Raw genomic sequence first — 25,752 nt, 5'->3', positions numbered from 1 at the left:
GCAAGCCCAGCATGGACAGGACAGGCTTTTGCTGGAGGTGAGATCAGGCAGGCAGAACAAGACAAGATATGGACTAAAACCCACCCCACCATGGTGGGAGAGGAAAATCACTATGGAGCCAAAGGGGGCAGGGGAGCATGATGCATTTTGGTATCTCTGTGCCCTTTCAAACTGACCACCAATGTCCCCATAGACTGCAGCAGTGCTGGAAGTCTTCCAGCACCTCCATCTTCTCACGCCAGGCTCTGTCCAAACCCCGGTGTGCACCACCATGGGGAAGCCGGGCTGTCTTCAGGATGCCTGAGTAGGAGACCTCCACTATGCCCTGCGTACAGGGATGTCAAATCCCTTTTATTCCTGTTGTTTTCCTTGAACAGGCTGGATGAGAGGTCAGTTAACTGGGGACAATAAATCCTCTTTATTCTGACATCTGATTTTGCAAAACCTTAAAAATAGAAGAACTCATTTGTGTTTAGCCTTAGTTTCGGAGCTAAGGACGTGGGTCTGTATTTGTACAAGATGTAATGTACGTCTATAAAAATCTCCACCGCCTCCTCTTCCCCCCACACATACAAACATATTGTAGCACTTGGAAACTCCTCACTTCTCAGTAAAAAATGCTCCAGAGAATGATCAAAGGTTAATGAAAAGTTCAACCAAGGAGCAGACCCCAGCAGAAATAGCAGTTTTTTAAGGCTTTCAAACAGCTGACAAGAAACCATCAACAAGTATTTGTGGTCAGGGATAAAGAGAAACATCTTTTTGAACATATCCAAGCATGAAACCTCTATGGTAGTTACCTTATAGTATTATCCCTACATGTCAAACCATGTCATTTTTATGAAGAAGGCTGATTCATATTTGACAGCGGCAACTTTTTACAGCCCTCAGGGGTTGTGACTTCAATAGCTAAGATCCAAGTAGTAGAACTGTAGTCTGCAACCCCGCAGGTAATAAATGGCAGTGGGAGAAAGATGGATGCTGCATTCTTGATCCTCTTACCAGACTTTAATATTAAAGTGTTGCAGTGTAGTAGTGCAGCCAATTTGCTTTCAGAGCTCAATACAAATTGTCTTTGTGGAGCAATGCTTTTCTTCTTTACTTCTTTTTTCCCTGGGTTTCTCATCTTTTAAAATAGAACTCTCCTGAAAGTAAGTTTTGCTTTGATGTCTGGGAAAATCTTGAGGATATTTATTTATGTTTTGCAAATGTTCGTGCTATATAAAATGAATGTACTTGTGTGTGTTATTAGAGTACCAAGAGCTCCACTCATGTGAAAGCGTGGTCAACAGTCCTTCAAGAAAGAGGAACAGGGTTGCTGGAATGGTTTCTCTGGACCAGAGCCTACTCCTCCCTGAGGGCCAGGAGATCTCAGTAAAGAGCAATGGGAGCAGCCAGCAAAGTAGGGCCAGCCAGGAGGCTGGGGTGCCTTGATGGTCTCAACAGCAGGTCATGAGAAAGCATCATCCCCTCATCTTGGGCTCTAGTTTGGGTCGTAACACCAGTGGTCAGAGGTGTGCTCATCACGGGGAAATGATGTTGGAGAACTGGTGCTGGAGGAAGAGACTGATTCGCATTCTCTGGGGTTAATTATATGGTGGATATTGATGAACTGGGCAGAGAAGTTAAAATGGGTACGGTGTTTGTCATGGGAATATATCATCATATGTCTTCTGTTATAGATTGAAATGGTAGTCACAAGACATCCAGACTCTTCTGGTTAATTTAGATATGTTAAGGGTGGGTGTATTACACACTGAGTTTGATGCATTGGTGGGTTTTTTTCCTCTGGTCTTTATTTTTATTTTGCTGTCGCCATGGTACTGTATATGTAAACAGTTCTTATTTAAAAATACCAAATCTGAGAGCAGATTTAAAGCATTTTAGAACGTAAGTGCTGGGATCAGAATAACGTGTGGTGTTTTGACATGAGCTGAAAATACATCCAACGGCTCCCTTCCAGCATGCTGACAAAATATATAAATTAGCCTGACAAAGGTCTGGCTCTCACCAGAGCTCCCAGCTCTGATGAGCTGAGCTCTGCAGAGCTCACATCCAGCAGAGCAGCCGAAGCTGCTGCCTCTGATACATGGTGAATCATCATTTCTCTAGCAAAGATTGTACCTGTGGTCATCGCAGTGAGGACTGCAGGAAGCCAGCAGCTCGCTGCCTCTGAATGCAGTGATGAATTAGCATTGCTCTGTGCCTGGCTGCCACAGTGGTCTTAACAGCGGGAAGAGAGGAAGCAGATCCCCACCAGGGTGACAGCACTTTCTAAGAGAGAGACATGAGCACTAAATCTTATGTCCCTGTACCAGCGGTTTCCTCTTAAGCAGTCATTCAGTGTTCTGGATCCAGTGGAGACAATCTGGTGCAAGCTAAAGCATCACTTCGTGCTTGCTTTGCCCTGTCCAAAATATAACACCCTGCAAGAACCGGGGCTCAGGCTCTCACCTTTTCATAGAATCCCGGGCTGGTTTGGGTTGGAAGGGACCTTCATCCAGTTCCAACCCCTGCCACAGGCAGGGACACCTTCCGCTAGAGCAGGTTGCTCCAAGCCCCTGTGTCCAACCTGGCCTTGAACACTGCCAGGGATGGGGCAGCCACAGCTTCTCTGGGCACCCTGTGCCAGCGCCTCAGCACCCTCACAGGGAAGATTTTTTTCCCTACTGTCTAATCTAAATCATAGATTCAGTTTCCAGTGCACAGCCACCTGCTTCAAACACATCCTGCTCCTTTGTACACAGACCCAGTCGTAGGTGGGTTTGCTCCAGGTTTCTGCACCAAGCTTTGCTCCCCAACTTGTGCTTTCAATTTTAGAGCTGTCATGGTTAGTGCAGAGGGGCTGGTGGAGACTCGAAGTGTCCTTGAGTAGCTCTGAAAACAAAAAAGCAAATTTATTTAGGGGGGCTTCTTCTTATGGCTGATGGATAAAGTTCACCCTCAGGCTTGAAAAGGTGCAGACTTTAAATCACCTTGTAAAGAAAAGGTTTTTCTCTTGGAACACAACAATGCTATGAAAAAATCCTCAAAAAACAAGTCACTTTTATTGAGTTAGATATAGATTCAAGTGCCTAAATCTGGTTCCTAATTTTAGGCACATATTTTTACCACCATGGAGAACGCTGTCCCTGATAACACCAAAGGCACAGAAGCACTACAAGGAGGAAGTTAATGTTAAGAGTGGAGTTTCTTTTAAAGCATACAGATCCTGTGATTTACACTTCCAATTCGTACAGATGCTCTGGAAAATCCCACTTTAAATGTTTGCCAAGCATGCTAAGACTGCTGGTGGGAAGTGCAAATTCAAAGCATGAATATTACCGCTTAGCTATTGTATCTAGAATACAAAGGGGCCCTGTGGTCTTTAAATGTCACTTGAAAATAGAAATCTTCCCCTAGAGAAATCAGCTTTCTTCTTCCAGGGATCCTCTGCTTCCAGGCAGATCCACAGCATTGAAGGGAAACTCACATCTCATCTTTTCTTAGAGAGACTGAGGGAAGATCTCCCAAAGGAATGTATGCGGCTGCTATAGCGCTTGTGCTTTATCTCTGCACCTCGCCTGTGCTGTCCTGCAGCTCAGGCTGGCGCACTGCTGTTTATAAAACACCAAAGATCAAGCTGGTATTGGAAATCAGGTCAGCTACTGTGCCGCAGTTTTAGCTAGTCTAATTACTCTATAGCACATCAAGACACACACAGAGACCCCAGAAGGATCACCTGTGGAGCAAACCCCCCTCTCCATGTTGCTGGATCTGAAGGGGGGTTACGTTTTTCTTCTTAGGGCTGTTGACTTGGTAAGCTGCTCCAGGTGTAAACAGCCCCTCACCTGGGTTGCTCCTTCTCCTTCCACAGCAGCTGGTGGTGGATAGGGAACATCCTTTACACTGATGAGCCCTGAATCACTGCCAGCTGTGCAATGCCCTCTCCATCCTGCAACACACCCCCTCCAGATGCTTTATAGCCATGCTTTAGTGAGCTATTAGTTAAGAGGCACTAGCTTAATGTTTGTTTGAGGGGGATTTCCTATCTTATTACTGCACTATGTGGTTTTCTGATGCTCTTCTGCAATGTGAGTGGTTTCTCAGTCACAAGTAAGCAGCAGTCTTGGGGCTAATTTGGTGCTGAATGTTTTCATTTGCAGTGTTTCACCTCCGTGGGTTTTGAAGTGGATGAGATCAAGCGGGGTTCTCTTCTCACGGTTTGTTCCTATGCTCCTGTGAGTGCTCTGGGAAGCAATTTTGTGTCCTTGGAAAGGTAAATGTGGGCTGAGGCTCTCCTGTTCTTTATGGATTGCTAAAAATATCAGACCTGTATGCTTGTTTTTTGTTATGTTTGCATATCATTCTCTGCAAAACTTACCTGGAATTAGTGTTTGTGGGTTGTTTGGGCTTATGAAGAAGTTTAGTCATTTATGGTGAGAGATATATAGATATATGTATATTTAGTAATCAAGATGATTCATTTATTACTGGAAATTTTTTGTTATGCTTCTACTGGCTTTTTGCCTGTGATCATTATTCTTGAACTTTGACGCACTCTTTATGAAACATGGATGCTCTGGAAGTGAGTGAACTTATAAAAGTACTTAGCAGCTCTCGGTGGACAGGTATCTAGTGATTTTCAGAAGAATTCAACACCTATTGTACTGAGAGTGCCGAAAATAACAAATGCTGAATGGAGGATGAAAGATGTTTGACCCTGAGGTATGAAAAGTGCTTGGCCTTTTGTGTCTGCTGCATCCTCCTGTCACTGTAAGCTGTCTCTCACTGCATTGACACATTTTATGAAGGACCTGGTTTATATCTGAAATAAGAAAGGGGTTTCTTGTGGCACCTTTCCCAATACTCTGCACTTGTAAGATACTGATGTCTTCCTTTTATTTATGGTAGTTTTCTCTTGGTGGAGTGTGAAACACTGGGGAGAAGAAGTAAACCTTACCCCAGATTTGCTGTGACTGCTTAAGATGTCTTGTAATCTGCAGTGAAGTGTTTCTTGGTCTATATTAGCTAGTGTCCTTCAGGTGACCTGTATATTTGCTGTAAGTACCCTTCCCTAGCTTAGGGCCTCTGCCTGAAAGAAGAGCATCTGCAAGCCCCAGGACAAAGGACTCAATGTCTCACTGCATAGAAATGATTTTATTCCCAGTGTGTGTCATCCGCATACTCCAGGTGTTTGGCAGCCAGGCAGACTGTCCTGGGATCTGTGTCTTACAGAGGTGTAAACTGGGGGTTCATGCAGGGGTGGGGGACTGTCACTTAATTCATTTTGGTGGAATGGCATCAGAAAGAAAAAATTGGAGGTCTTTGCCTAGAACATTGAAGGTTCTTGGTCTGATGCTTGAAATGGAGCTAGTCTGAGTCAGTTCCTCTACTTAGGACAGCAGAAGTCTTTTTCTCAAGAACAAAGCTATGTGATAAGTACCAGAAGTATTGGCTGGGGAAAAAGAAGTAATTGATCGGAATCAGGTACTTTGTGAAAATTCTGGACCTCAGTTAGAGGTGGGAATGTTAAAATTCCAGCTCTGTGGCAAGAATTGTGGCAGGATCCAAAAACGTTATCTCTTGACACACTTCCTTTAAGCCAGCCTGAGCCCTTTGGACAGTAAATATCTAGTGTTTTCTTTGCTCACAATCACGCTGCTTTACCTTGGTGAAACTGAGAAGACAATCCAACCTTTGTTTCCTGTTGTTGCTTTTCATAAACCACCATCTATCTATATCCAGCAAGCCCAATTATGTTCTTCCATATTACATTTCCAGTCACTTCACAGTTGTCTCGTACCATGTAAATGAATCATATAAGCCTGTAGTAAGTGCCAATCCTGGTGAAATAAGTCCCGTTTCATTATATTATGGTTGGTTTGCAGTGCTGCTTGCTATTAGTACACCTTTTTATCATGGAGAATGAGGTATATGCTATATTATTAACCACTGAGCTATCACACAGGTTCAGCATTATAATTTCCAATGATAGCAAATGTTGTCATTGGGGATGCAAAATGGCTTCTATTATAAAAATTTGCCTCTGTGTTCTCATCATTAGCTTTGGGGTGAAAATTGTCTCTAAACAGAATGAAAGCAATAAAAAGTAAAGAATTTGGCATGCCACAGTCTTTTAAAGTAGAATCTGCCTCAAGTCCTTTGTCAAGTTACTGAAACCTAAGCTTTTCATGAACATGGATAACTGGAACTCTGCAAGCAGCAGAGAAAAAGACGTGATTGAGAAGCATATACATGCAAAACAGAGAGGGAAACAAACTCCTGCATAGGTGAACTTTCCTGGGTGCTGGGCTGCTTGGGTTTCCAGCAAAATCAGAGCTCAATGGATGGAACTTGCATTGCATTCACCAATGTAGTCACAAGAAAGAAAGGAACTGGCTTTGTTGCCCAGGGCTGCCCAGTCCCACTGGAACACTTGCCCTGCTGAGATAATTTTGTATAGAGGAACAACTGGTTGGGATGCTTCAGCACTGTTTAGTTTGTATGCCAGCTTTCACTCTGTTTCTAGGGAAGTTTCCTTGGCAGCAGGAGCTTGTTTTCACTGCAGCAATCGGAGATCAATTTTGTCCTCCCCAGAGTAAAGGGCAGGGCAAAGGTATATGGAGAAACAAGGAGGAGATAATCAGTTAACAGGGGGTAGAGGGCAATGAAAGGATAAGTCTGTGGTCTGCTGCAGCAGCAGGAACCAGGGACTGCGTCTATTCCAATTCTCACTGACCTACTCTGGCTCTGGGAAATTCAGTCTGTCTCAAATCCCCATTTGTAAGGGGAAAGGAAATACTCCTTTACTTCCACCAGTGCTGCAAATATAATAGCCCTTATCTGAGGGATTTCCTTGAATGCTATGATGTTTCTTATCCTCTTTCCCCTCAGTCAACTCTAGCTGCACAGGGTATTGTCAGGCTTAAAGGAGGAAGGGGGTAATTCTTTCTCCCCCTTTCCTCCTTAGTGTCCTTACTGAAAAGGAAAACCTGTTCATGAAAGCAATGAATACGTTTGGTGCTCTGAACGTGCCTGATGGAGAAGAGGCTTTGTGAGCTGACTCAGCTTCAGCAGCACTGAAATGAAATTAGCAGGTGTTAAGCCTGTTTTGAAATGCAGCATCACTGTGACCCCATTAATAAAGGCCTAACTCTTTTAAGCTGCCTCTTTGGCATCATATAATTAAACTTTTGCCGATACATCATGTCATTCCTCTGGTTTTTCTTATGCCAAAATTCAATTCTCTTTATTGCATTAGCCTCAGTAGCTGGAGGATGCTTGTTATCTAAGGCATTTGGATAGCTCGTGTCCCATTCCTGCAAAGAGCACAGTGTGTTCAGTTCCTTATGGAACTCCACAAGTACCAGTAAGGGCTGGCTCAAACCCAGGCATGTGCAGAACAGTGCCTTATCCACAGCAGTAGCTGACCACTGGTGGAAGTTTGTTCATCTGAGTCTACAGATTCAAAGCCAAAAGTACTTGCCCATTTAAACTGACATCCTGTTTGGGAATCACGCACTTTGCTTGTTTCTTGTGCCTTCTGGCTGGCAAAGTGCTACTGAGGTACAGAGAGACCCATATTTTCTGCTGATGAGTATCGTGGCAAATAGCATTGTGGTTGGTTTGGGTATTTTTGGTTCTTTTACTACTTGGGTAGGGTGATAGACTCTTTTCATGCTTTCCTCATATGGTCTGTGTGATCTAGATTTCTGCTCAGTCTTTGCTGCAGATAGTGCTGGTAAAATAGCTTCCAAGGAAACAAGTGGGTACCATGTTTTGGGACACTAGTCGCTGCCCCAGAAGACATGAGTGCTATCATTCCCCTTGAAACCTTCACCTTTCTGGGCTCCTGTTTTCCTCCCTCAACTTGTTTATTTAGCCTGTATGTTCTCAGGGCAGGGCATGGCTCTGTTCTTCCCTGCTGTGTTCAGCACAGCACAGCCCTGATCCTTTGGTAATTCACCAATAAATCTCTTGGAGAGTTTTCTGACTTGACAATTATGTGTACTGAGTCCCATCTTCAGACACACAGGAACCCAGTAAAGACAAGTATCTCACAGGTAACCAGCAAGACAAGAATGAAAACCAGGCTGGCTTTCTGGAAACTAGTGTTTTGGTACTCTGACATTCAGCAATTGCCACTACAAACTAGATAACCATGTTCTCAATATCTAATGTACTGATGGTTTCTGATAATCTACCTGCTTGTTTTGATGATTAAGTGAGGGCTGATTCTCTCAAGGTACTGTTCCTACTTGACGTCTGAGATTGACTCCAACATGACATTGACAGAGATGATGCTCATCCACCTGCAGAAGGCCTGCACATCACCGAAACCGAGGTCTTGGATTAAGTGAGGGCTGATTCTCTCAAGGTACTCTTCCTACTTGACTTCTGAGATTGACTCCAACACGACATTGACAGAGATGATGTTCATCCATCTGCAGAAGGCCTGCACATCACCAAAACCGAGGTCTTATATGGTGACTGAACCTTATTCTGTCCCTTATTGCCGCCTAACAATGTTCCTTATCCCCACAAGCAAAAGCTGCTAAGGATCTGTTGGGTAGAGTTGATGAAGGGGCATATTCCCTCTCTCCTTCCAAATCTAGCTGACTAGTGCAGTGCTTACACACACAAACACATGAGGTAGCAGCAGCTTATACTACATCCAGGGCTAGGGCATGCTCTGCTAGGCTAAAACTGGTCTAATTCCATTGAAATTCCTTTAAAATCCCCAAGCTGTGTAAGTTCATTCTGCCTAGTTCTTTTCCCTGAGTTTCTATGTCTGAACATGAGAGTGGGAAAAAAGTACATGAAGGCAGAATACCCATTACTGCTAGAAAGCGTAAACTACGAGAAAGCTAAAATTGCTTGTTGTTACTAGATGAATTGTGAAGAGTTCTTTTTTTAGTGAAGAGGTTTTGGGTTGCCGGGATTTCCTTGGTTCATGGTATTTTCACGCTGGTACAAGTTTGTTGTAGAACTGGCTTTTGCACATGTCTTGTATTTTGATAGAAATTGTCTAGCGCCACGGCTCTCATAAATGGTCATCACAGTAAACAAAGCCCAGTCGCTGCACGCTGGGTGAAAGGAGCAGATTTGCAGTAAAACAGCTGACAGAGGAAGAGACAGTGTGAGACTGCAGCTCTGAAACATGTCGCTGACTTCAGGCAATGCAGATCAGCAGGAGACAGGACTGCAGCAGATGGTCTGAGTTTGATTAATCAAATGTCCTGAATTAAAGCCTGATTGTTTAACAAAAAGTAGGTTAAAAAATAAAAGCGAGCTGACAATGTAAATGAGTGCACTGTCTGTGCCTATTATTAACTTCAAATAATTGAAGGCTGAAGGCATCATTGTTTTCCTGACAGAGCTGAGCACATGGAACATTAGAGTGTTTAAATACGCTGTAAACATTGTGGGGATCAAGCATAGGTACAGCAAATGCTGTTTCCTCTGGAAGGGTTGAGCATGATGGGCTGGGGAGCTGATGAAGGACAGGCAAAGTTGTGCTGAAATACGCAGGTGCTCCACTGCTATTGGGAACTGCTCTGGGCCATAAAACAGACCCGTAAGTTGCCTATTCAACCCCAGGCATACACCACCCTGTGAAGAAAATGTAGTTGAGGATTCAAGCCTTCCAATTTGCCTTTATTTCCAGAGAAGCAAAGCAGACCTCAGTTCTCCATTGCTGAGACTGCATGATTCTTTTTCCCTTTTTAATTGTGTGCACATTTTATTATAATTAATCATAACATAAGAAATGGGTACAAATGACAGAAGTGGTGGAAATCATATTCAGCTCTAATTTTCTGTCTCTAAACCAGCAAAAAATCACCTAACATTTTAGGACTGCAGAATTGAATTAAAACTATAGATTGATCATAAGTTCTCTTGGCTATAAGCCAAGAGTGGAGCTATTAATTTGATGCAAATTAATCTATGCAAATTTGCACACTGATTTAATGAAGAGACAGACATGCAATCATTTCATTACTTCTCAGGTTTTCAATTAGATTGAATTCAGTAGCTTGGCCACCATCATAGTCACTGAGTTTAGCTAAAAGGTTATTGTATGAATATTTATGAATTTGGGACTTTGCTACAGCTCTGCTTAATAACAAGTATCATACTTTGAGTACATGCAAATGATTCTTCAAATATCCTAATGTAGTGATTGATTTGCGTTTTGTCTTGACTGCTCTATCTTTAATCCTACTTATTACTCTGGTGTTCTGGTCTGAGACAAATGACTTGCTCAGGAGTGAGTGACTTTTATATTATTACAAATGTGGTCTTGTTTCCTGGCCGTTTCAGTGTGAGATGTGATGTTCTAAACAGCTGGAAACGTGACAAATCTCACTCAGAGTGCAAGCAGATAAAAATTGAGACAACTCATAGCCCTGGGCAAAAAGGTGCCACTTCTACAGATGTCTGAGATTAGAGAGATGGATTCCCTTCTCATGAGCTCTGTAATACTATTTATCTTTCAATTGCGCTAAAGGATGTGTTCAGCTGGAAGTCTGATGATTCTGCTGTATCAACCCCATGAAGTTAGTACATGCTTAAGCATTGTCCCAGTTTGAACTGGTGTTTCTGAACCTTATCCAGCTTTTGCTGAAATGAATGGAGCTAGACCAAAAGGCTATAAATAGGAATAGGAGCAAGTCCAACGCGTTCTATTCCTGCCTTTCATTGTTTCAGGTTCTCATTTCTTGTAAGGATCCAGAATAAAAACTGTATCCCTGAATGTACAATACATGCATGTACAGCAGGGCTCATTGTGAGTCAGTGGGTGTTTGGGGAACAAACTAGACCAGGCCGAATGAAACAGTTATCAGCAAAAAGTGATCATGTTATTATGAGCACTCTGAATCTCCCTTTTTTCTATGTTCATCTGAGTAGCTCTTATAAAATCTCCAATGATGGTGTCAAAGCCTCTTCCTGTAACTGTAAATGAATTGTCTAGCATCCAGTATGGGACATTCATTGTTTCCCTGCATCTCTTCTTCTCTGTGCTACAAACAAGATTTGCTGTGGATGCTCTGAAGTCAGCCTAAAGAAATATGCAGCTGGTACTTTGGTTAGGAGATAGGGAGGTTTGTGATGCTCTTTAGCTCCTGGAGAAAACAATCCTGATGTCTGAGGTCAGCACTTCACTGTTCATCACAAACTTTGCCTTGGACTTTAGCCTTTTACCAGTGCTATGCGTGCAAAAGCACAGGTAAATGTGAAAGGAAAATGGCTGTAATTTGTGAGCTTTTCAAAACGAGATCATGAACTGCACAAGGCAACATGGAAATAAGCCCTATATTTTATCCATTTAGAATAGGAAAGAGTTGGCCAGCTAGAATAATAATATATGTATTTCTTAGTAAACTGTGATGATGACAATAGTAATTCAGAACTAAGCCAAAACCAGTGTCACTTGTACCCTCTGCCAGAGTCCTCAGTATGCTAGTTAAACCAGTTCTGTTGCCCTTTGGTTAACACCCACATACAGTGCAATTACTCGCACATAACCACAGCACTGGCTTACTCTGCCTGAGCACCAGTGTTTTCTGTGAGCCAGAAGAGCAGGACCCATCTAGAAAGACAAGAAGTGGTGATAAGGAAGTGTTGACTGAAGTAGGCTGCACCTCTTTTTAGGTTTCACTGTCCGCTGGAGCCAAGGTGTTAAGCTCATTCACCCCTACTGTAACATACACTACTTTGTATCTTCCCATTGACCCCTGCCTGCTGTCGAGACTATGAATTAAATCTTGTTTGTGACAGAGGAATTTAGCTGGGAAAATGGGAAAGCAGCAGACTCTAGAAGGTTAGGAGGTTGACAGGACAAGGAAGGCACATTTCCATGCTGCTGAGTCCTACTCTTTCTAACTGGCAAGGAGACTGGTAACTACTCAATTAATGGCTCTGAAATAAAGCATACCTATAAAGTCTTTGTGATCCCTTTACTCAACAAGGTCAAAAGAGTGTTGTTTCCATTGCAGCCTGTTTCGTGCATTAAACAAATACCTGCAGGTTATGTCAGGCAGGACCCAGCTGCTCTGCGAGGAAATGCTGTGGGATTTCAACACAGGGGCCTGGATTGCCCAGGGAAAGGAGCTAATTCAATATAGGCTTTGGGAAAATTTGTAGCAAATGTCATTGACGGGGTTTGTCTATACCCTTATGTAAATCAGAGTATGTGTGGAGGAGGCTTATCAAACCGGCAAAGTAATGTTATTAGCAGCAAGTGACCTAAGGCTGAACCATTGCAGGGGAGGCTGGGCTGCGCGAGGGCTGCAAGATTTGACTCACTTTATTAAGGGGTTTCTAATTTCCACACCAATTTATTTCCATGATGTCTGTGCAACCGAGTGCCTAATCATCTTCTGCTTATTCATATTTTCCCCCTGCTCTGGAGCATATCCTCTCCGAGCTTTTTCTTTAACTCAACAAAAGGAGCTTTCATTACTACCTAGAGATGTAACCATACAACTTGTCTTGGAGGCATTGCTGCTTCCAGTGCTATTCTACGAGTGTGTGATGTTTCCACACTTAGCTGGAAAGCTTGTCAAATGCCTCATTGCCCTCCTGAAAATGGCCCTTCTTCTGAGCAGCAGTGACAAATGACCATCACAGGGCTCATGGAGCAGGAGGGGGAACTGCAAAACTCCATAGAAATTAATTTCCTGAAGTAGCAGACTAAAACTCCTGCTTGCACGACCTAATACCTTTCAGCCCCTGGCATCATTTCTGCCTCCCTTATAGGCTGCAAGCAGCCTAAGTGTTTCCCCTGTGCTGATCTTGGAGCTGGTGCCCTTTTGTGGCACATTGAAAGGCCACAGCACATCCGTCTTGGCACAGAGTGAGATGCTCCCTGCAAGCCCTTCCTCTAGGATTGAGCAAAGAACCCCACAATCCCATACTCCCTTTAGAAAGCAGGGTTGTACAAGAAACAGGTCTACCCCATCTAAGGGACTAGGAGATGGTTTTGCCACCAGTCCTGATAGTGGCCCATGAGGGAGTTCTGGCATGTGTATCCTGTTGGTGGACATCCTTCTGTCGCACAAGCAGGCTGAGCTGCCATGCTTACAAGGGGGTCCTGAACTGGCAGAAGACATCCTCAGATCTGAGGAGACTGACTTGGGTGAAACTGGCCATAGGGTAACACAGTGCCTGTTTTGTTGCTCTTCCCTTGCACCCACATAACCCTCTCCAAACTGCCCCTGAGCGGTGAGATGGCTCGGTTTGTTGTCTCTTAATATTAGCTCTATCAGCCAAACTGCAAATACACCTCAGAAGGAAATCAATATTTCTCACCCTTAGCACATTGATTTGCACCACCTTTCTGATAATGGTTCCGGTAACAAATGTAAAAGGGCTTTTAAAGACTTGTCTGAATGTGAATATCATCCATGTGCAAAATACAACAGAAGTGGGGTGGTGGGGAGTAGATGGTCCTGAACAAACTTGCAAGAGGCAGTGCAGGCTTGTGTAGGACTAGCTTTTGTGTGTGCGTGCTTTAGAGATGCAGTCCATAGCCCAGGAACAAGCAGTAAAACAGTGGGATGCTGCCTCAGCATGTGGGCTGAAATGGAACTTGGATGATGGCTATATATAATGACAATAAACCAAATATGTATATAAATAAAGCTAGCGACAAGGTTTCAACCTTGGAGCATTTAATTTCAAGAGAAGTGCGAAGCTGAGCACAAAGAAGTAAAACGTGCCATGTTGTGCTTGAGAGTTGCCTGTATATTGGTGCCAAGCAGCTGGGTGCCTTGAATCTGTGTGTGTGTCAGCCTCAATGAGCCAGTTGGAATGCCAAAGTATTGGCCTTTTAGCTAAAAGGGCTGCAGTGAAACTCCCAGAGAAGCTGCAGAAGTAGGTGGGATCAGATTTGAGGCTGCAGACACAGGCCCTGTCTTAGTGTTAGAGCAAGATGCTTGGTACTTGCCCACACCCCAAAACTCTTCAGTGGCCTGAAAACCACCCAGAATTGTGGCTCTGCCTGCCTGTGACTTGGCTATACAGAAAGTATGATTTCTATTGTTAGGAGTTGCATGAAGTCTGGTAACTGCTCAGTCACAGTAAACCTTTGTGTTAATGGCTGCCTCTTCATTTTGGAAAAATAGAGCATGGAAAAATAGCTGATGTCCCCCTTCATCTGTCAAAGCATCCACTGAAACCACAAGCTGAAGTTACCGGTCATAGGATTTGTGCAGGGGCTTCACAAGAGGCTGTTCAGTGGCCCTGGCAGAACAGCATCAGATCATCTCTGTTATCAGCCAGGGAAAAGCACTGGCAGCACAGGCTTGAGAAAATGCTGAATGCAGCTTTCTGCTGGCTAAAAAGGGACTTGGAGTTCTCTCCTGCTGCTTCAGTCCTGGTGTGAGGGGAAATGAGGCTTTGTACATAAATTGAAAGCAAACAGGACTGTGTCAAAGGTATCAGACTCCGCCATTAATTATTTCTCCAGACTGGAATGACCCATGGGAGTCAGATTTTGAGACAGCTCCTCTGGGCAGGCAGATAGTATCATTCAATGTTGTTATCTGACGGAGGTGGGTATCACTCCCCGGACTGGTATCGCTCACTGATACACACCAGCAAAGAAGCTGACAAAAATAGAACAATGACTTTCACTGGAGCTGAAGCCGAGCAGTACATGTATTTAAACAGCTGCTTTAAGTTAGCTACTTGGTATATTGAGTACATCATTTTCCTGCTCCATTACTTCCACTGTAAAACTATCACTAATGAAGATTATGAATTGGAATCTTATGCAGTTTGACTTAAAGTGATGCTTTGACTAAAAGAGTAGATCTGATAGTTCACAGATCTGCAAGGAATGCTGATACGTACTATATAGTTATTCTAAAGGTGTCAGCATTTCAGAGCTGTTGGGCTGTATATCTGCATTGCTGCATTCTGTCCCCATTAGGGCAGTTTCCAGTATTTTCCAAGCTGTAGTGATACCTTGGATTTGACTCTGGAGGATGCTGGGACCCCACAACAGGCGGAGGAGAACTGGAAAACTTCTGCCACTGTTGGACTATTGACCCTTTGTGAGGCTGCCATGCATTTCAGCCCGGGAGAGCCAACATGCACTGCAGTTCTGGCTGCAGGGATGTGTAACAGTGCTATGAGTTAACTTTGGTGTGACATCAGGCATTTAGTTCAGTATGACAGTCCCTCAATTTTCTAATAAATCTGGGTCAACACTGGTCTTTTGTGGGATAATTAGGGTTGATCCATTCTGCAGGGCAAGCAGGAATAAAATTCATAACAGTGTAGGGAGGTCAAAGAGGGCCAAGGTGGAGAAATACTTGTGTCCTGAGCAGTGCTGTTTAGTGCTGCATCCTAATTGATCAGTGAACTACGTAAATGCTGAACAGGTCAGGCTCTGCATTTTACATAGCCTCAGAACTGATGAGGCTCTCTTTGAAACGTTACCTTGCTGTGCTGCATGCTGCTGGAAGAATGGGAAAATGGGATTTTTAAGTATTGTTCATTTTTAATTCATGGCAAATTCCTTTTATGATCTTTATGCAGCATTCGGCCTGCTGAGCGTGGTGATTGCCTCTGTAAACAAAATACTTGCAACACAAATAAGACAACAAACAGTCTCCAGCCCTTCCTACCTTCTTCACCCCCCTTAGTGCTAGGCGCTGTACAAAGCAATCACAGAGCAGAGACGGTTTCTTATGACTGCAAACGATATAGCTGCTTTGTAACAGGTTTTATTAGCTTGGGCTTAGGGTCAGGAAAGTTCAACTTCTTGTTGTGGAGTTGAAATCAAAGGCCACAGAGGCCACTGTTTCCCTCTCCCTTGGGTGTGGACTTCCTTTCCCTATTTTTTCAGGAGAGAGACCTGATCCAAAGCATAGTGTCCATCTTCTTCCTCCTCCCTGGGCTGCAGGATTCCAGGTAGAGTGTTACCATGAACACTACTGCCCTGTGCAGGAGCAGAAAATAAGGGCATCTCACAGATTAGAGGAGTTCGGTCCTTGTATGGCACTTGCCGGCTGAAATCCCAACAGCATCAGGAGGAGGAGATTGCTATAAATACAGGGCTTTGTTTGAAAAGCTTTGACTTGCAGGATCGTGCTCAAGTCCTGTAGCCTGAGCACTCTGCTAGAACAAATTGCTCTGAGAGGTCTCGGTGTTTTTCATTTTACTATGGTTGGAGGAATGCCAAGTTATTTCCATTCACTTGTAGCAAAAAACTTATCTGACCTCAGGGCTCTACAAAGCACAATGAGTTAGAATCATCCAAGAACAAGACCTTCCTAAGAAGCAAACTACATACTCATTTCTACAAGTGATATGGTGACACAATTTCTACTTGTGGCATTAATCATTTTTGTGATAGGCTCTTCACCACAACTTCCCATCAGTGCTATAGCTGGGAAGCATTGTTTTTCACAAGGAGAGAGGCAAGAAGTGGATCTCTAATTATGAATGCTATTAGGGAGCAGAAGCAAAGCACCCAGGGTTGTTTTAAGTATCAAACAATGGAATTCATCACTTGGGCTCAGACAACACACATCTGTTACTGATATTAGAATTGTTAATGTAGATATGTCATCATTTTCCTTTGTGATGAGACCGTGCAAGTAAAAAGAAAGAAAAAATTCATTTCAGAGGATGCTTGAAATTCTTGTTGCTCCAGGCAGAATTCTTCTGGTAGGCCCTAGGCTGTCTCTCAGACAATGGTTGAAAGAGCAGAGTGGCAGACTGCCATCCCAGGCAGGGAGAGGGATGCTATGGACGATGGTCCTGCTATAAGAACAAGGAATCTCTGATCCTAAAACAGGAGGTTGAGGGTTTCTTAGGAGAAACAGCTTGGCTTGTACTGCTTTGTGAAATGAAAACTAAGGAGAGGATGTGATGCTGGCTATAAATGCAAGAGGAATAGATAGTAGGAAGGAGAAGAACTCTGTAGTTGGCCTCTGCACCTGTTAAGCTTGCCCAGTGTTTTCCCACTGTATAGATTGAGTTAATGAAAAATATTACCTCTCCCTGCAGACTTTGCTTTTCTTCTAGTCTTAGATCATAACAGCTATAGTACTTCTATGCTTGGCACTGGAGTAAAACACGGTCTAGTTGGGAATAAATTTAGCTTGTGTGTGAGGAGATTTCCAGGTATGAGAGCTGCAGGGATCTGGAAAAGGCTCACAGTAAATATTATGTGGGCAAGGCACCTGAAATAGCCATAAATTGGCATTTTATTGGTATCTGAAGGATTACATGACATGGGAGCATGTGATAGAATAATTCTTGTGATGGCTTGAGAGATCCTCTGCAGTCCTAAGAGAACATGAGCTGAAATAAAGAGACTGTAATATCAGTGAAGTGGGGAAAAAAATCTTCATGAGGAACATCAGAAGATTTACTATCCAATGGTTTCTATTTAATTATTGATAGTAACCCAAGTACTGCTTACTGTATCTTGTACTCTTTTACAGTGTTTTCCTCTGTGTATTGAATGTCTGATTTAGTAAGAAACTATATGCCTTGGAGTTGTGTAAGAACAATGAATGTATTCATCAGCTTCCATATAAAGCAGCTGTAAGATCTCACTGAGGAGGGCTTCTGCTAAGAGTTAAGCTGGAGGATGAAGGGGAATGTAATAGAATTGTACACAAATTGGCACATCCACCTGATGTGCTACGTACGCTGTGTCTTAAGGTTGGTTGTTTTGTTCTCTCTGTGTGCTTACAAAAGGATTTCAGAAATGCAGTGTCCATACCTAAGCTAAGATTTTGGCTCCCACTTAGGCCCTGTACAAAGGAGCCAGGGTCTACAATGGAGTGCTGTGCTTAGTCCTTAGTTCTGCCATGGAGAAAAACTGTTCCTCACAGTCGGCAAAGAGGAATGGAGTGCTGGTGAGTGTTGTGGCCTTCATGGCTCCCCAATGCCTGCAGCGGGAGTGTGACTGGCTGCAGGCATTTTGGTTAGCTGCAGTACACAGGCAGTGCAGTCTTTTGAGTTCTGCAGCAGTCTCTTCAGTAGGACTGGATGTGGAATCGCGTGACGCAGGACAATTTCGCATGGAAAAGTCGAGCTGCCAAACTTTTGCCCAGGATAAACAACCAGAGAACATTAGAATAGTTCTGTTAGTTAACCTCTGCCAGTAGCATCACTGGAAGTAGCAGGAAAAACCCTCATGCTTCCTCTGAACCGCATTGCATCTTGCTTTGTATTGGTAAGAGGGAGATTTCTTGTCTTAATGCAGGATATACTCCAGAGCCCCAGTATATACGGTTCATTGCAATACAAAATACTTAATGCAGATATAATAAAGCTGTGGGTCTAAATTCTTCCTTGAAATCCCACCTGAAGGGGCAGGCTATGATAGAGGGGCTGATAAAATAGGATGGAAGATCTCACCACCTGAGCCTCCCAGGAGTGCGTGTGCTCAGAAGAACAGACAAAAAATACCCCCTTTCTAGGTACTGAGTTCTGAACTCAGAACTTGTGCTGCTCTTTTTGATAGCTTGAATCAACCTGTGTGAATGGGAATGTATTCCCAGTAACTCAACAGCAGTACTCCTGTGGGCTACTGCTTACAAGTAGTAGTCAGGGAGCTATTGCAAGCAACTGGACACACACAGGATAATGTTTTACACTGTCCTCAGTTATCATTCTTCTCCTGTTGTAAATGCATCTGAAGGGCGTGATTTCCATTTAGACTACATTATAGAACCAGGTCAAACATGAGGAATTCGTTTTTTACCTGCCTAGTAACCTGACAGATCATGTAGTTTGATCCTTGCAAAATTATCTGACTAGACACAGTGCTCTTTGAAAGCAGAGGATTAGGAACTATTTAGGCAAAGAAGCAGACAGGTATATTAAAACACTACGGTAAGAATAGTTGCTTACTCTAGCCTTACAGGGAAATGAAATTAATGGGGAAAGTGTTACTTACTTGACTGTGAACGTGGGAATTATTACTAATTGCAAGAGTAATTCCTTGATAATGATGCTGTAATGATTTTTTCTATTACAAGTGGTGATGCTGTCATTACTACATTACTCAAACTCAAATCTGTGGGGAAGCTCTGTAGGGTGAGCAGTGATTGAAAGTTTCACATTATAATAATTGCTCTGGATCTTAAATTTAGAGTGTGTGTGATAGATATCTGATGTTCACTAGATTTCTTAAGGCTTCTCTTCCACAAAGATATTTCTCTTATCTGCACTGTCCTCTGGTTATTTAGTTCTTTTTACACTAGTTAATTGTTCAGGACATGTTTAAGGATGATATTCAGAAATGAAAGAGTTTTAGCGTTGTTACAATGGTGACAATCGATAAATGAGCAGCTTACTTCTTATCTATAATGTTGTGTCGGGAAAAAAGTGTCATTCCTTATCCAGAGCTTTTCTGTTCCTGCTGCTTCTTTGAGATAGGATTTCAGCATCTTGGCTGAAACATCCAATGGCAGGTACAACGAATGTTAATCCAGGTCAGAAAAGCTCTGGTGAAGAGGGCAGGGGCAGAAAGACAGATAGATGAAAGGGCCACTCTGATTAAAGTGCAAGGGAGAGTTATGGATTTGGGCTTCCACCGGCTCTCGGCTTTTGTGCTTGCCTCACTAACTCAAGGGCACCTCCAGAACTTCCTAAAGAAGGCAGGGCAAGCCCTTTCCCTGGGAAATGCTGTTAATCCAATTCTCCCAAAGGTGAGGAGCCTGCTGGATCCAGTATTTTAACTAGTATCTTGCATACTATGTAAGAGTCAATTCTTTGACAGCTAGAATGAGGCATGTGGTTGTCATATTTCAGGTATGCCTCAGTATAGCAGAGGCAAGGGAACACCACTGAAATGCAGTGAAGAAAATAAGGTGCTTTCTTCTCCTTACTCACTGTTTTCTGTGGTGTTCCTGGTAGCAACTGGGAACTGAGGCACTGCTATGCCCTGCCCTTGGCTTCTCTTTCAATGAAAGGCTGTGCCGACTTAAGTGCTAAATGTTCATGGTCAAGGACTGCTATTAACTTGCAGGAATAGTTCTCAAGGAGGATTTTATTCTGGCTTTTCTGTACCAAATGAAGGAGAAGGTTAAGCTAACTCAATCTAAATTAGGTTGCAATAGGAAAACACAACTCTCTTCAACTGTGAGATGAAGGAGCAGTGGGAGCCAGACTCCATCCTGCTTTGGAAGCACTTGCAGAGCTTCTGAACTCTGTCTCCACATGAGGCCCTGGACAGTGGCTGCTGGCTGGGACCACTGAGAGGGGCTTAGGTCCCACGTGATGATGGTGGATGGCCCATAAGGACTTGTCCCTGATCTGTCACTGCTCTTAACCTCAGTGAGTCTTATTTCCTCACTTTGCTTGTCCCAGTTAACTGAAGTTGGGGACTTACCAGGATTCTCCTTTGGCAGAGAATTTGAGTCTTTGTTCTTCATACATATTCCCCTTTGTAGAAGTGTTCAGAATCTGTTTTCTTTTTAAGTGTAATTTTGAACATATTAATGATACTGGCAATTACTCAAAGAAAAACATAATCAATGCTTGTTAGTCTGTGAGGTGATAAATCTTAAAAATACAGTCTGTGCTCGCTTGGAATGTATTGCTTCAGGCAAGGTGACAGCTTCAGCAGTGCCATTTCTGAAGGCTGTGCTGTGCATTTATTTTCTCATTAGCATCTACTTTCTATTGTATATTTGGAACAAAGGTAACCTTGGAGTAGGAACACATTCCTTTCTGTCAGGAAGAGCTTGTGATGCTGTTTCAAAGGTGCATGCATGATTGAGCAGCAATACATCACAAGAAGCTCTGCGAAGAAGAGAATTCTTCATGAGCTGTAGAAGAAGAAAAGAAAAATCCATTTTTTCTTCTTTTTTAGATTACGGTACTTTGTGCATGGGGGAGGGTTAATTTATGTGTGTTGTGACAAGCGCTCTCAGATGGTGAGTAGACTGTTTGTCAACTCATAACTATCATTCTCCAAAATAGCAAAGATTCGATGATTTGCATTTTAGTGGGTTTTGATGAAAAATTGTATATTTTTTAAATGCAGGAGGTGGTTGTCACTGCAGTCTAAAAAATAATAAAAAATAAATCCAGACTGATTCTAATAGTTGGAGAGGAATTTGAAACAGTGACTCAACTTTCTACGGCAGCATCCATCATATAGTGTCAAACCCTCGGTATATCACTAGCATTTAAAACATGCTTAGGGTGCATATGGCCAACACAAAGCTGGAAGTTCATAGTAGCCATGTTTCTGAGGATAGAGGAGAAGTACATGGTGGGGAAGTGAGGGAGGGCAATCTTGTGGCAAAGCACTGAGCTGTACCCTGGAGGTCTGTGGCAGGGGAGAGAAGGCTATGTGACCAAGAATGTCAAGAACTATCAGTGGGAGACCTGTAAATGGCCTCAGGTGCTCCTGTTTTGAAAGCATCTGTGTTCCAGCAGCATCTAACACTAGAATCATAGTATAGTTTGGGTTGGGAAGGACCTTAAGATCATCTAGTTCCAACCCCCCTGCCATGAGCAGGGACACCACACACTAAACTATGACACCCAAGGCTCTGTCCAGCCTGGCCTTGAACACCTCCAGGGTTGGAGCATTCACAGCTTCCTTGGGCAACCTATTCCAGTGCCTCACCACCCTCACTGTGAAGAACTTCTTCCTTATATCTAATCTAAACTTCCCCTGTTTAAGTTTGAAGCCATTACCCCTTGTCCTACCACTAGAGTCCCTAATGAAGAGTCCCTCCCCAGCATCCTTGTAGGCCCCCTTCAGATACTGGAAGGCTGCTCTGAGGTCTCCACGCAGCCTTCTCTTCTGCAGGCTGAACAGCCCCAACTTTCTCAGCCTGTCTTCATACGGGAGTTGCTCCAGTCTTCTTATCGTCCTCGTGGCCCTCCTCTGGACTTGCTCCAGCAGTCCACAAGGCAACTAGGAGTGGTCCTTTCTGTAGCTTGGACCAGAGCTGGGATAATAACTACCACCCAGCCCAGGAAAGACCCATTCGTATCGCCACAAACTGCAGGGCATATTTAAACAGGTAAGAGGAAAACACTAGAGGCAGAGCCAGGTATCAACCAGGATGCTATCCTAGTACTCTTATTTTACAAAGCACAAGTTGAGATCTTTAACAACTCTGCTTAACCTCAGAGCTGTCTGCTCCAGAACTGTGCTCCCACGTGTGAGGTGAGCACTGATGCAGAGAAGTAGCTCCTGCTAAATCTCATCATTAGCTGTAAAACCTCTTGTGTTTGAAAAGTTCATCAGTGTAGGTAGGGGCAGTTGTCACTAATTCTGCCAGGTTTTTGACATCATGTGCCACTGCTGCAGCTAACAGTGCCTTCTGCACCAGCACTCTGGCTGGGACATTAGCTGAGCTGTCCCAGGGGAACAAACACAGATGATGAACTTCAGAAAGAAAATAGTATTCCTTCTAGTTTGCTGTTCTTGATGGGTTTTAATCACAGCTGAGATGGCTCTATCCTTGCTGAGGATGCTGTGTGCTGAGTGCTGGGCTGAGCACAAACAAGCTGCTTAGGCTCATCCCACTGCAAATCGAGAGTAGCGCCTGGGGAATTCCAGAGATATTAAAGGGCTGCACCAGCCAAAGCAGCTGGATCGTGGCTTTCAGCTCTCAGTGCGAGCGAGCTGTGATGTTGGCCCCTGTTCTTGTGTTTTTCTGATGATGGAGATAGATCAGGGAGCTGACACCCGGGAGTTTCTCGCTTTGGGGATTTGTCTGTGGTAGCAAGTTTGAACCCTCAGCCTTGCTAGGGCACAAGAGCTTGCTTTGATGGAAAATGGGGCTGTTCAGTCCTATGCTAGGTTGTTCCTGAAGGGTAAACCTCCATCAGAGGAGTTACTGGTTTCAGGACAAACTTCTGTTGTGAGGCACTGTATAATCACAACACAGAAAGATGGCTCTTGGCTTGAAGAGCACTACTTCTGTAGTCAGCTACAGTTGTTCTGGCTTGAGAGATCGTATTAAACACGATGTCTGTTTCTATTCATAAAACTTGATGGGTTTTTTTGAACAATACAAACTTTAATGTGTTTGAAAATGCCTTAAGTTGGTAACAATGATGAAATGCATAGAATCATCCAAAATTTTTCTGTTTACTTCTATAGTATAAACAGCTTTATTCAGTAGTTTCTGCATGGGGGTATTCAAGATTTTTAACTGACAACAGAAATCCACATATGGCTCAGAAAAATGTTGGCATGATCTTGTGTGAAGTTTGTTAAAATTGTATGATAGACATCTTGTTAGTTAAAAAAAATCCTTTTCCTTTCAGACAAATTTATTCTGTAGCTTAAAAGCTGAGTTTTAAAAGCTAATTGGACAAGGCCAAGGATATAATTAGATTTATACTCATGCAAAATAGTCTCCTCGGACTACTCTGTATAAGGACCCTGAGCCTGAAATTGGAGTTTGACAGAATATTGCTATTTAAAAAAAGAAAAATGAAGGAAAATAACTGACATCTGCTCTTAGTTACAATTCCAGTCGTACTGGGAGGTTTCAGTATCCAAGGCAGAGATGATCTGGTGCTACCATTTACCATCCACTTTGTAAAGCTACCTTCCTCCTTCCTTTCCACGGGGTGATGCCAATGGCTAAAATCACTGGACCTGCTGGTGGTGTTTGTAGAATTAAGAAGGTTAAACCAACATTTGGTCACTCACTGAAGGCTGGTGATTTGTAGCTGTTCACAAGTGCATTCAGCTGTTGTGTTCTTTCTGACCATTAAATCAATCGCATCCTTAAAAGGAGCAGAAAAAATTCATTTAGGAAATAAGAATCTTTTCAAGCAGCCTTAGCATTCCACACACTCCCCCGCCTCTTTTTTTTAGGGAATTTAAATTGTTTCTTTCCCTTACACAGAAGAGTTTCAAAGGAACATCTTCCAGTCTTTTTGCATTTGCTTCCTTGTCAAGTCGAAGGTGAACAAAAGCTTGCTGGAGGCATCCTACAAAAACAAACCCATTCAAATCAGGCCAAGTTGAGGGGTTGTTTTATTTTTTGGCTTAGATGCTTAACAGCATCATGGTTTCTACATAGCAGCTTATTTTTGCCATTCAGTCACATGCAGCACGTACAAACATGACCCTCCTGAACAATCATACTCTGCTCATTTTAACCTTGTTTTAAAAATCCAGTGAGGATGTGTTTTCCTTAAAGAACAATAAATGGAGAGCAGAAAACTGATTTCATTTATTCAGTGATTTTATTTCTTTCTGAAATCTTTGTGCTACAGGCCTCTAAGTGGAAAATATGTATGAATGTTACACATTACAGTACGCCAGACTTCAAATACATGTAACCAGGCAGAAAGGTTCCCTTCATCAAAGCTTAATAAAGGTTATTCAAATGGTATCTTACAACTTTGGTAGCAGGAATTTTCTCGTCTTTCCTAATTCCTGAGTAGGACAAAGATACATGAAATTAAAGAGAGAGAAAATGGGCTACACGAGACTGCTTGAAACCTTTCACGTTCAGACGTGATCTGCAATGTTGATGATGGTTCGTCTCAGCCTGTGTGTTTTCTGTCACCATTTCCAAGAAGAAACCACCTCAGAATCCAAGTGGCTTACCAGATCTTTGTCATCGGGGAGAAAGCTTAACGTGATGCAAATATACTACATTTATAACAAACTGCTCACATCCAGTTTGCTCCTTCAAACATTAATGGAACCAAAACCAATCTGGTGTCTTGAGGTCTATGAAGTCTGATCAGTAACGAGTTGCACTTGTCTGAATGTGGTCCCACCACCTTGGCATGGAGGAGCTGCTATCCTAAGGGCTGTTCCTCTGTATGCATGAGATGGGTTTTTTTTTTTGCCTGTAGTTCAGCCACCTCCTGATGCCCTGCACCAACTGCAGCTGTATCAGTTCTCAGGTCATTCATCTTACCTTCATGTTTATTAACTGTTCACAGGCTTCTGGATCTCGTGTTTTTCTACCTTTGCCTGGATCACTTCATGGCTGAGATGTATGTCTGGGCTCTCCTAGAAAAGCACAAATCACTTATTATTGTATTATTACTTCATCCATCTTACCGTGGACTTGTAACTGCCTTTCCCACCTATGCTATAACTTGCTACACCTCCCCTTATGCTTCTAGCTGCCTCACTGTTATCACACATCAAAGATATGTGTCAGGTCCTGACTAAATACAAGGCATGCTCCAGCGTATTTCCCTGTGAAGTGCCAGGGGCCAAGTTCTCTGCTCAGCCCCTGTGAGTGGCTCTGCTTTGATCTGGCAGGAGCTGTGTATAGGGGCACCTGGGGGAGCGGATCAGCTTACCTGTGGTTTCCCTCCTCTCCCTCCCAGTTATTGCAGGAAGCAGCAGTTTTTACAGTGTAAATGAGACATTTGGAAGTGGCTGCTGTCAGGAGGTTCCTCCTAATTCCATAATGCAAATATTGTATATTACAGAAGTCATCCCTCATTAGGCACATGTTATTGTTTAGCATATGGAGGTATCAACCAATGGCAGGTATCCCCCATTGCTAATATCTCTCTATATATGTATTGGATAATTAGAGTTCAATTCTATCATGAAGAACTTAGAGCTGGAGCTTGTGTACAAGACTCCTGGGCAACTTCTTGAACGGGAATTTCCCAGTTGTCAAATCTGAGTGGTTTTTGTGGAAGTGACCTGACTTCTCAGACTTCTGACCAAGCATATGCATGTCTGAATGGCCACTATTTCCTACTTGTCTAGAAGCCCCAGCCTTTCCAAAATCCCATATAATCTGAATAAATACTGCAGGGTTTCAACTCCAT

This window comes from Nestor notabilis, unplaced genomic scaffold (assembly GCF_000696875.1).
Source record: "Nestor notabilis isolate BGI_N333 unplaced genomic scaffold, ASM69687v1 scaffold7457, whole genome shotgun sequence".
NCBI classification, from domain to species: Eukaryota; Metazoa; Chordata; class Aves; order Psittaciformes; family Psittacidae; genus Nestor; species Nestor notabilis.
This window is presented reverse-complemented; position numbering follows the sequence as displayed.